Consider the following 12,449-nt stretch of genomic DNA (forward strand, 5'->3'; position numbering starts at 1 on the left):
TTTCGTCCACTGATATGCTGCCACGTCACCATCAACAGTACATAAGAATTTTAGTCCAACAGGATCGTGACACCTCATCAGTCAATGCCACATCATCGGTCAATGCCACGTCATCATCCGTCTATGTGAACAGTGTCGTGAACAGTAACGTATACAGTACCGTACACGTGAATAGTACCGTACATGTGAATAGTGCCATTTTTCCTTTTATGCTCCTCCTAAGGTTTTCGACCGTCCTGAGTTCAAAAGTGATGTCCGTTTTGCCGTCTGATCTCTCCTTTATTGTGAAATGACTATAATGCCCCTAAAATACATAAAATACTTAATTAAAATAAAACACATGTAATTAAATCACAAGAAGGTTAAATATATAAAAGTAAGGGTTGTTAGTAAGACTTAAAATGTAAAATGACGGTTTTCTCCTTTATAAATATGCATTTTCTAACACTCAACACACCCCCCAACCAGCTTATTGCTAGTCCCTAGCAAATAAAGCGAAAATAAAATTCAAATTCAAAATATTTTTTTTTTTAATAGAAACACTCGTATTTATTCCATCAGATTAATGATAGCAATCAAATAAAAGTATAAGCATTATCTCCAGTCTAAAGCAACATCACACCCACATCAACCATCCACATGAATTAGCCCAGTAGACTTTGTTTTAGCTACTCTCAAGAATGACATGTCAAACCCCAAAATCTCACTGGAAGTAGTGACACTCTCACAAATAAATTAATCCCAATAAAAATAGTCACTCCAATGAATGGTAATTGAGAGAGAAAATAATAAAGAAGTGATATCACATGCTCTCACCAAGATGAAATAAATATGCCCTCAGCTTAGAAATAATACGATCTCAAGTCAAATAAAATGTTAGTCAACCCACTTTATTTATCTTTTTTTTTTTTTTATGCATCACTACATCTTTTTAGCCCATATAACTAGCTTCTACTTCAAACTATAGTTCCCTAAAATCAAGAAGGACTTTTATTAGGACGTAACGTAGGCTAGGGATATGGCTAACAAAGAAAGGAAATAAGGAAAACAAAGTGTATGTTTGAGAAAAATGCAGATTTTTTTTTTTTTTTGAAAGTTGCAAGGTGGATTTCACCTATTATTGTTATTTTTATTCTTTTGAAACAACAACTTTTGTTTTGTTTTGTTTTTTTGTTTTTTTTTTTTTTGCTTTTATTTGGCATAACTTCACTGAACAACATAATTATTTACATTTTCTCAAACATAAATAGGGATGGAACTTAAAAGACATTGGGTAATACTCCAAATCGGAGTGGGTCAAGATGATAAGTTGACAAAGAAAAGGTTTTTTTTTTTTTTTTTTTTAAAGGCTCAAAAGGGGTAACTATGGATATTTAATAACAGGGATGGCTAGAAAGGCTCAAACGGATCAAAGATGGCCTTTCCATCGTCTTTTAGGGCTCTAAATAATTATCCATATCTACTAGTTAGATGGGCCTCCCAATGTAGTAACACACATTTTTTTCTTTTTTCTTTTTTTTTAATTTTACCATTTTTTTTTAAAGGGTTAACTCAAAAGAAATCTAGAGATCGTGTATAAAATAATAAACTGCTAAGCTGTATAGAGAATGGGCAAAAGGGTTACTCTCCAAGAAAATGATAGGCTCAACAACTCACTTGGCACTTATTTATGACATGTTCATTCCTTCAAGCAACTCATATTTGTCTCCGACATCAACATGTAAAGTAGCAAACATAGCGTAACATCACTTAAGACCAAAGATAATACAAATACTAAAATTTGAAATTAATCATGTCATCCAATGTTAAAACAAACCAAACAATTTTTTTTTTTTAAAACAACATTCTACCCCCCAACCTATTCTAAACATAAAAAAAAAAAATATATATGCATGCAGAAATGTGAAAATGATGTAGAAAAATTAATTTAGAAAAGTTACATTTAAAATGATAGAAAAAGAAAATGATTTTTTTTTTAAAAGAAGATGCGTTTCTAGAGGCACTACACTCCATATTCAGCCATCTTCGACTCAAAAGTTGGAAAATGTATATTTATAGAGGAGAAAATAAAAAGAAGAAGAAAAATAAACATAAAAACAGAATAAAGAAAAAGAAAATGTCTGAAATTTTTTTTTTTTAGTTTTTTAATTTTTTTTAAACGATGAAGATGCGTTTCTAGAGTCACTACACTCCATATTCAGCCATCTTCAACACAAAAAGTTAGCAACAGTTAGTTTCTACAACAAAAAATTAGTAAAAACTTAACCAAAATTCCATAATTGTCGACTATTCCCTCCCCCCAACCAGAACGAAACATTGTCCTCAATGTTTGAAATGAAAGAAGTAGAGTTTAGAAGACATCACCTGGGTGGTGCAACACAGAAGAAAATATTTACAGGCGGAGAGTTAAATCTAATTTGTACTTCTTACTGCTGCTATTGTTACCATCATTATTTGGACGCTCCAACACAAAGGTCCAGGGGTCTGGCTCCGGTCTATAAGCTTGTAACAGATCAAGTAGCTCATTAGCAGTGTGAGCACAAATAAAGAGTTTTTTTACATTAGAAGGAATGAAATAGGTTTTTATTGCATGGTTAAGAAATGCGATAAAGCCATCATAAAAGTTATTGACATTTAACAAACCGATGGGTTTCTGGTGAATGTGTAGATGGGCCCAAGATGCTAGTGTCATAAGTGCCTCTAGTGTTGCAAGATCTCCTGGAAGGAAAATAAAAGCATCAGCATAATTAAGCATTTCAGTTATTCTTTCTTGCATACCTGAGACGACTAACTCTTCTCCAGTTGATGAGTCAGACGAACTGCCCAATGGTTTTAGGACTCTTGGGATAATGCCTAACACTTGACTTCCTCTGATAAAAGCTGCTTCTGAGACCATTTTTGATAACCCTCGATTACCTCCTCCATACACCAAATGTAATTTTCTCGCTGCTATGCTTCGACCAAGATCTATAGCTGCCTCAACGAACTCTTTATGTTTGCCATATGTAAATCCAGAAAGCACACAAATGTTCTTGAATTGTTTATTAGGAGTAGCTGACATTGTGATACTTCTCAAAAACAATTTGTGAGTGCTTGACAAAAAAGAAATCACATTTAAGAGTCTCGGTGATAGTGGGTCATGGTTGTGTATGAGGTAATATGTCAGTGTCAAATAACGCGTAAAGCACGTGGCTCGCAAGTCAAAAAGAAAACAGTAAAAAGGAAAAAGCAAACAGTAATAAAATTATTAAAGACAATAATGCAAATAATAAGACAATAGTAAAATAAAATAACAATAAAGTAAAAGGATATTTACAGGTAGTTGCGACTGTGGCTCACATCTTCCTCTGGTTTTACGTCCAGAAACGGCTTGAACGCCCTCTATGGGTCGAGGATAGGCTTCCTATCCAGTTTTCTTATAAACTGGCAAACAGGGTCGTTTATAGTCAGATTCCCGAGACTATATCGTGCATGCTCTTTCTGGAATAATGGCCATAACTGGAGAATCGCTCCTTGCACATATCCACTGGGATGCGTTTCAAGAGACAAAAGGATATCATCCAATGACTCCTTATTCAAGCCATCCCTAATGAATTGAATCTTATCTTCCCTGTTATCAGACATCATTCCTAAAGAACATGGGTTTTTATTGCAACTCATTCTGGCACACTTATGACAAGCAACAGAAATTCTTCGAGCTCGTCGTTTTCTTGCATAATTTCCTTTACCACAACCAGGCATGTATGCAATAAATTTTGGAGGTAACTCACCTGCCGATCGTACTTTAGCCTCGATTAACCAACGGATGTCAGCAGGTATGTTATTCCTCATGAGTAATCGCATGCGTTCGGACCGAGCTTTATAGATCGTAAGGAGGGCATTCTGAGGAAGTGAAGGGAATCGCTTGTGAAGCTTCGCTAGAATCTCGTTTCTGTCCATACCTTCGCCTCAGAATATCAGTTATTATGGGAAACTGAAGTAACCGACTTGATTGTCACGGAGTACCGTTATCCGCCACTTCACCGGGGTAACAAACTAAAGCACACAAATAGAAAAACAAATTAAAACACACAAAGAAAATTAAAATCGTCCTCTTATTGAATTTACCTCAAGCTCCAACTGGATGTCGTAAACACTTCTCTCAATGTCTCTGAGTTGGTGTTCTAAACCCTCAACATAGGATACTAACTCTGGTGGTTGTAGAGTCCAAATGCGATGTGTTTTACAAAATTGAATCTGTCTTTTGAGATGAGTTTTGACACGTTGAAGTGGTTTAAGAATGTTCAGGAGGAACGGTCTAAGTATGAGACTCATGATTAAAAATGATAAGAGAAAACTTAATGGTAAAATAAACACACTTATGCAAAAACAATTTCAATTAGCAAAAGAATAATAATAAAAAGAAAGAAAGAAAAATCAAATCAACGAGAAGAAAAAAAAAATCAATTCAAATTTGGTGGGTCACTCAAATTTATTTCGGTGTCTTCTTCATGTGGTTGGTACTCTAGATATGGCTTTAATCTTTGACCATTAACTTTAAACGTGACACCATTCTTTGGGTCTTTAATTTCAATTGCCCCATGTGGAAAAACAGTATGAACAATAAATGGGCCAGACCAACGAGAGCGTAACTTACCTGGGAATAGGTGCAAGCGAGAATTGAATAAAAGCACTTTCTGACCTGGAGTGAACGATTTTCTCATAATTTGCTTATCATGGAAGACTTTCATTCGTTGCTTGTAAATCTTGGCATTTTCGTATGCATCATTGCGAATTTCTTCAAGTTCTGCCAGTTGTAATCTTCTTTCTGAGTTGGCTTGCTGCATGTCAAAATTGAATTTCTTGATGGCCCAATACGCACGATGCTCGAGTTCCACAGGTAGGTGGCAAGCTTTTCCATACACTAGCCTGTAGGGTGACATCCCAATCGGGGTCTTGAAAGCCGTTCTATATGCCCATAAGGCATCATCAAGTCTTAATGACCAATCTTTTCTATCTGGCCTCACCGTTTTTTCTAATATGTGCTTTATTTCTCGATTGGAGATCTCAACTTGGCCACTGGTTTGCGGATGATACGGAGTTGCCACTTTGTGTGTGATTGAATACTTTGTCAAAAGAGCTTTGAATGCTTTGTTACAAAAGTGGGCACCACCATCACTGATTATTGCTCGAGGGAATCCAAAGCGTGAAACAATGTTGCTTTTTAAAAATGCTATTACCACCTTGTGATCATTGGTCCTACATGGAATTGCTTCTACCCATTTTGATACGTAGTCAACAGCAACCAATATGTATTGATGGCCAAAAGAAGGGGGAAAGGGTCCCATGAAGTCGATACCCCATACGTCAAAAATCTCAACCACTAAAATTGGATTTAGTGGCATCATATTCCTTCGCGTAATGCTCCCCATTCGTTGACACCTATCACATGAAGAACAGAAAGTGTAAGCGTCTCGAAATATAGATGGCCAATAGAAACCACATTGTAAAACTTTAGTCGCTGTTTTCTTAGCACTGAAATGGCCTCCACAAGCTTGTTCATGGCAGAATGAAAGAATATTCTGAATTTCATTTTCAGGGACACATCGTCTAACAATTTGGTCTGCACAATACTTGAACAAATAAGGGTCATCCCAAAAGAAATTCTTTATCTCTGCAAAGAATTTAGCCTTATCTTGCTTGGTCCAATGCTCTGGAAGTTTACCTGTAACAAGATAATTAACTATATCAGCATACCAAGGTAATACTTCCACATTCATTAATTGTTCATCTGGAAATGACTCATTCAATGGTAATGATTCTGTAATTGTGTCAAAATGGAGACGAGAGAGGTGGTCCGCCACAACATTTTCTGTCCCTTTCTTATCTTTGAATTCCAAGTCAAATTCCTGCAAAAGTAACACCCAACGAATTAGCCTAGCTTTTGCATCTTTCTTTGTGAGAAGATATTTAAGAGCAGCATGATCTGTGAACACGATTATTTTACAACCAATGAGATAAGATCGAAATTTCTCTAATGCAAACACTACTGCTAGCATTTCTTTTTCAGTAGTTGAATAGTTCAACTGTGCATCATTCAATGTCATACTAGCATAGTAAATAACATGGGGAATTCGATCAACTCTTTGTCCTAATACTGCTCCTACTGCATAATCAGATGCATCACACATGAGTTCAAATGGTAAGCTCCAGTTCGGGGCCTGAATGATGGGTGATGATGTCAATAACTGTTTTAATTTTTCAAACGCCATGAGACATGAATCATTAAAGATAAAAGGTACATCCTTAGCAAGTAAATTGCATAAGGGTCTAGAAACTTTGCTAAAATCTTTAATGAAACGTCTATAGAAACCAGCATGCCCAAGGAAAGATCTTACTTCTCTGACTGTTTTGGGTGAAGGAAGATTAGAAATGAGATCCACCTTGGCTTTGTCCACCTCAATACCTTTGCTCGAAATGATGTGACCGAGGACAATACCTTGTTTTACCATAAAATGGCACTTCTCCCAATTTAAGACCAAATTCTTCTCGATACATCTCTGCAGAACTAGCGTTAGATGATGTAAACATTGATCAAACGAGTCACCAAAGACAGAAAAGTCATCCATAAAGACTTCAAGGAATCGTTCAACCATATCAGAAAAAATGCTCAACATGCATCGTTGAAATGTAGCAGGTGCATTACATAATCCAAATGGCATTCTCCTATATGCAAATGTGCCAAAAGGGCAAGTGAAAGTAGTTTTCTCTTGATCTTTTGGTGCTATGGGAATCTGATTATATCCTGAGTAGCCATCTAGAAAGCAATAAAATTCATGGCCTGCTAATCTATCAAGCATTTGATCAATAAATGGTAAAGGAAAATGGTCTTTACGTGTGACAGAATTCAATTTTCTATAATCAATGCATACACGCCATCCTGTAGTTACTCTAGTGGGTATCAATTCATTATCAGCATTGGTAACTACTGTGACTCCTGACTTTTTGGGGACAACTTGTACAGGACTGACCCATGAACTATCAGAAATTGGGTAAATGATACCTGCGTCTAATAGCTTAAGGACTTCAGTTCTAACAACTTCTTTCATATTAGGATTTAATCGACGTTGCATTTCCCTAGTAGATTTAGCATTTTCATCAAGGTGAATGTAATGCATGCAGTCTACTGGGTTTATACCTTTAATGTCTGCTATGGTCCATCCTAATGCCCCTTTGTGCTCTTTCAAAACATCCAACAACTTACCTTTTTGTTCGTCATTGAGGGATGCTGAGATGATTACCGGTAGAGTACTTTCTTCTCCCAAAAATGCATATTTCAAAGTGTTGGGCAATGGTTTGAGCTCGAGTTTCGGTGGTGATTCTGATGATGGAATGAGTTGCTTCTCTGATGGTGCTAGTTGCTCAACTCTTGACTTCCATTTATTAGTGTCCATAGATGGTGCTGAGTCAAGCAGGGCATTGACCTCATCAACCGATCTGTCAATATCAAAATCCAAACCAAAGTGAGTTAAGCATGTCTGTAAAGGATCATCACTAAGGTTTGAAAGAAAAGTATTATCAACTATTGTTTCTATTAAATCCACATCAACAATTCCATCATCTGCACTGTGAGGTTGTTTGGCAATGTTGAAGATGTTCAGTTCCATAGTCATGTTGCCGAAGGACAACTGCATATTTCCGGTCCTGCATTGAATGTGAGCATCCGCAGTTGCCAAGAAAGGTCGGCCTAGAATAATGGGGATGTGCTTCCTTGAATCCTGTATTGGTTGAGTGTCAATTACAATGAAATCAACAGGAAAATAAAACTTGTCTACCTGGATAAGCACGTCCTCCACAATACCACGAGGTATTTTCGTGGACCGATCTGCAAGTTGTAACACCACTGGAGTTGGGTGTAATTCTCCCAGTCCAAGTTTCACAAACACAGAGTAAGGCAAAAGATTTACACTAGCTCCTAAATCCAACAAAGCATTCTCAATTGTGTGGTTCCCTATACTACATGAGATAGTGGGGGAGCCTGGGTCTTTGCATTTTAAAGGAATTTTATGTTGGAGTATAGAACTAACGTTTTCTGTTAAAAATGCCTTCTTTTGAACATGCATGTTTCTCTTTTTAGTACACAAATCTTTAAGAAACTTGGCATAAGATGGAACTTGCTTTATAGCATCAAGTAAAGGGATGTTAACACTTACCTGTTTGAAGATTTCGAGAATCTCACCTGTAGATTTTCCCTTTTTTCCTTTCGCTAACCTCTGAGGAAATGGAGCTTTGGGAACGTATTCTCGTGGGTTGGCTTCTTCTCTCTCCTCCGGTGATGATTCCTCAACATTCACAGGTACAATTTGATTTTCTTTTGTCACCGGCATCTCCACTTTGTTGTCGACTTCTTTTCCTTTTCGCAAGGTCATTACTACTTTGACTTCTCCATGCTGCTGTGGTGAACTGGTACTTGCTTCATGCACTCCTTTAGGGTTAGGCACTGGTTGACTTGGAAACTTACCTTTCTCAACGGTCATTGCCAAGGTCTGAACTGAAGAAGCAAGTTGTCCCACCATCTTCTCGAGGCTTGAAACTGATTGGGCTTGTGAGTTGAAGCCCGCTCTCAACTCATTTCGTAGTCCATCAATGGTGCGGTTCTGTTGCTCAATCGTGGAGTGAGTAACATTCCTGAAATTCTGGAATGCATCCTCCCATGGTCTGGGCTGAGAGTAATTCTGGTTCTGATTGTATGGTCTAAATGGTGGCTGAGAGGCTTGAGGAGTTTGAGAAATTTGTTGCATTGGTGGAGCTGGAGCTGCTGGTCCATTCTGTTGGAATCCTTGAGACCATGAAAAATTGGGGTGATCTCTCCATCCAGGGTTATATGTGTTGGAGTATGGGTTGTAATTTGATGGCTTTCTCATTACACCTATGGCATTGGCTTGATCTGAGTATGAGTCATGGTCATGTGGTTCTGTTGATTTAGCAGTCGATAATGATGCTATTTGTCGAGCAAGACCTTCCACCATCTCCTTGACTTCTTTGATTCCCGAAGTTGACTCGCCAATGTGAACCTCATTTACTCCTTTAATCCTTCTAGTATTCCTGAGTGATCGACTCCGTTGTTGGGAATTGTCCGCTTGTCGCTGGAAGAATTCCCAAATTTCTGACGCACTTTTTGACATTAGCTCTCCTCCACTTGTTGCCATTAGCCATTCTTGCACATTTGGTAGTAATCCCTCCAAAAAGTATTGGCATTGGTGCCATTTTTCGTACCCATGATGTGGACACTTCAAGAGTAGCCCATTGAATCGCTCCCATGTCTCGAAAAACTGCTCGTCCTCTCTCTGAGTAAACTCTGAGATTTCCCTGCGAATAGCATTGGTTTTATGCACTGGGAAATATTTATTCAAAAATTTTGTAACCATTTGTTCCCATGATGAAATGCTATTGGCAGGCAATGTATTTAACCATGAACGAGCTCTATCCTTTAAAGAAAATGGGAATAGCCTAAGTTTAACATCATCATCTGAAAAATTCTCATATTTGAATGTTTGACAAATGGCATGAAAATCATTCAAATGATTATATGGATCCTCATTTTCTAGGCCATAAAATGTAGGGAGACAATTTAGCACACTAGGTTTTAGTTCAAAGCTCCTAGCAGCTACATTAGGGTATCTTATGCATGATGTGCTCAAATTAGCTAAAGGACTGAAGTAGTCCTTAAATGGCCTCTCCTGTGGTTGCAAATCCATTTTATTTTTTACTTGTTTGTGTGTACGAAGTGTTTTTTCTAATTCAAGGTCTATAGGTTCAAGATTAGGTAATAATGACCTACGACCATGCATGCAAAACAAATAAAATAAAAATAAAGATGGGAACAAAACAAATAAAAATAAAGAAGAGGGAGAAATTACGATACTAACCTTATTGCGCTATTACAACCTTTCTATAAAAATACACAAAAATAAATACGTGAAAGAAATTAACTAAAAATTAAATTAATAAGATAAACAAAAAAAAAAAAATTACAAAGAAAAATAAATGGAAAATTAAATTACAGAATTTTAAAGAAGAGAAAAAGAAAAGAAATACTAACCTTTAAATGTAGATTCACTTTTTTTTTTCTTTTTCTTTTTTTTAATAAAAAAAATACAAGAAAACAAATAAAAGAAATTATTCACAAAAATTAATTCTATGAATTAAAATTACTTACCTCCCCGGCAACGGCGCCAAAAACTTGTTGTGCAAATTTTAATGTACTCGCAAGCGCACGAATCTATTGTAGTATAGACTAATGGTGACGAGTGTCGATCCCACGAGGAGGTGGATTTTAATTATATATAGAATTAATTTTGTAAATGGGTAGTTGGATTTATGGGGGAAATGATTTGGAATATGCTAATACTTAAATTAAAATGGCGAGAATAAATTCTAAAATTGGAATTGAAATGGTGAGAATAAATTGAAGAGAATTCTATTGAAATGACGTACTTGGGTATCTGGATCCGTATCAACATGCATGATGGGCTAAATATTCCTTATTAATGCCAATTAAATCATGAGGGGGGAATCCACACCTCATGAACCACGCTCTAATCAATATGGTGCTAAGGGCTTATCGTGCCAAATAATAATAACCTTATACTAGAGGGCCGGTGAAACCAAGGCGGTACTAGACAAGATTAGTATTATTTGTCGACGAGAAGTCAAAACATCCACAAAAACTAGAGGGGAAGAGAAAATAAATTTACCAAATAAAGCCCATGACACATGTTGAAACTTCACCTTCAACCCAAGCTTGAAAGAAAATTAGCCACTCATAATTGAACTAGGGGCAAAATGGGAATTTATTAAAATACGAAGAAAATACAAGATGGAGAAGGAATTACAGAAAATGGATCCCAAAAATGGATTCAGAGATATCAAATTAGGGGGGGGAGGCCCCCTTTTTATAGATACATGGAGTAAATCATGGCCATCGGATTAAAAACAGTTTGGACGCTCAGGATTGCGCCACGTCATCAGTCAACAGTCCACGGTTTGACCACGCGGATGAACAGTAACACGGTTTGACCCGACTTTGAACAGTAACGCGGTTTGACCCGGATGAACAGTAACGCGGTTTGGTTGAAAATAATCCTGTGTGATGCATGCACCGTACGCGAGATTTTTCGTCCACTGATATGCTGCCACGTCACCATCAACAGTACATAAGAATTTTAGTCCAACAGGATCGTGACACCTCATCAGTCAATGCCACATCATCGGTCAATGCCACGTCATCATCCGTCTATGTGAACAGTGTCGTGAACAGTAACGTATACAGTACCGTACACGTGAATAGTACCGTACATGTGAATAGTGCCATTTTTCCTTTTATGCTCCTCCTAAGGTTTTCGACCGTCCTGAGTTCAAAAGTGATGTCCGTTTTGCCGTCTGATCTCTCCTTTATTGTGAAATGACTATAATGCCCCTAAAATACATAAAATACTTAATTAAAATAAAACACATGTAATTAAATCACAAGAAGGTTAAATATATAAAAGTAAGGGTTGTTAGTAAGACTTAAAATGTAAAATGACGGTTTTCTCCTTTATAAATATGCATTTTCTAACACTCAACAGAATAATCTGATCATATCCGGACCTCGACGGACGGGCAATGACGTACTATCTGGGTAACGTCACGCCTCGGAGCCACAACGGATAGATGGGGACGATCTCATCTCATATCTCATATATCTGTACTGTGCATGCATAAGCCCCCAAAAGGCAAAAGCGCCCGAACACACGGCCCAAAGCCTCTATGTGTGTCCCGACGGGCCCCAAAGGCCTCTATCTCATCTTATCTGTATCTCTTTTCTGATCTCATATTATCTGTTTCTCTGTATCTGGAGGGAAGGGTACTGTCTAATGATTTCAAAAATAACATATACATAAACATAGAATCTCATATGAAATCTCATTTTCTTTCTATTCAACATATCTCAAAATCTGCTCAATTCTAATATCATGCCTTTACTCAAAAACGCTAATAAAATCATTAATCAAACTCATTCTCAATAACAATAAAGACCAACACATAGATAAAAATTAATTTACCTGAAAATCATTTAATCGAAGCATTAAATACTTATCATAAAATCAGCATATACTATGAAAATAGGTTTTGTATATTCCACTCACAGTGATGATGTCTAGACTCGGTATCAACAACGTCCGCGGGTTGATTCTCGTTCGCGGATGCGGATCCTCCTAATCACGGAAACACTATAATTATTCTCCGTAAATAGAAATACAACCAATTTAATATAATAAATCTCGAATCCTATTAACGATAAACTATTCCCACATGAGTAAAATTACCAAAATACCCCCAACATCAATATTTTACCAACTTATCCTCAAACTTCATTATTTTACCAAATTATCCTCATATTCGTCAATTACCATATTGTCCTCAAT

Source organism: Citrus sinensis, chromosome 9, assembly GCF_022201045.2.
Source record: "Citrus sinensis cultivar Valencia sweet orange chromosome 9, DVS_A1.0, whole genome shotgun sequence".
Taxonomy (NCBI): Eukaryota; Viridiplantae; Streptophyta; class Magnoliopsida; order Sapindales; family Rutaceae; genus Citrus; species Citrus sinensis.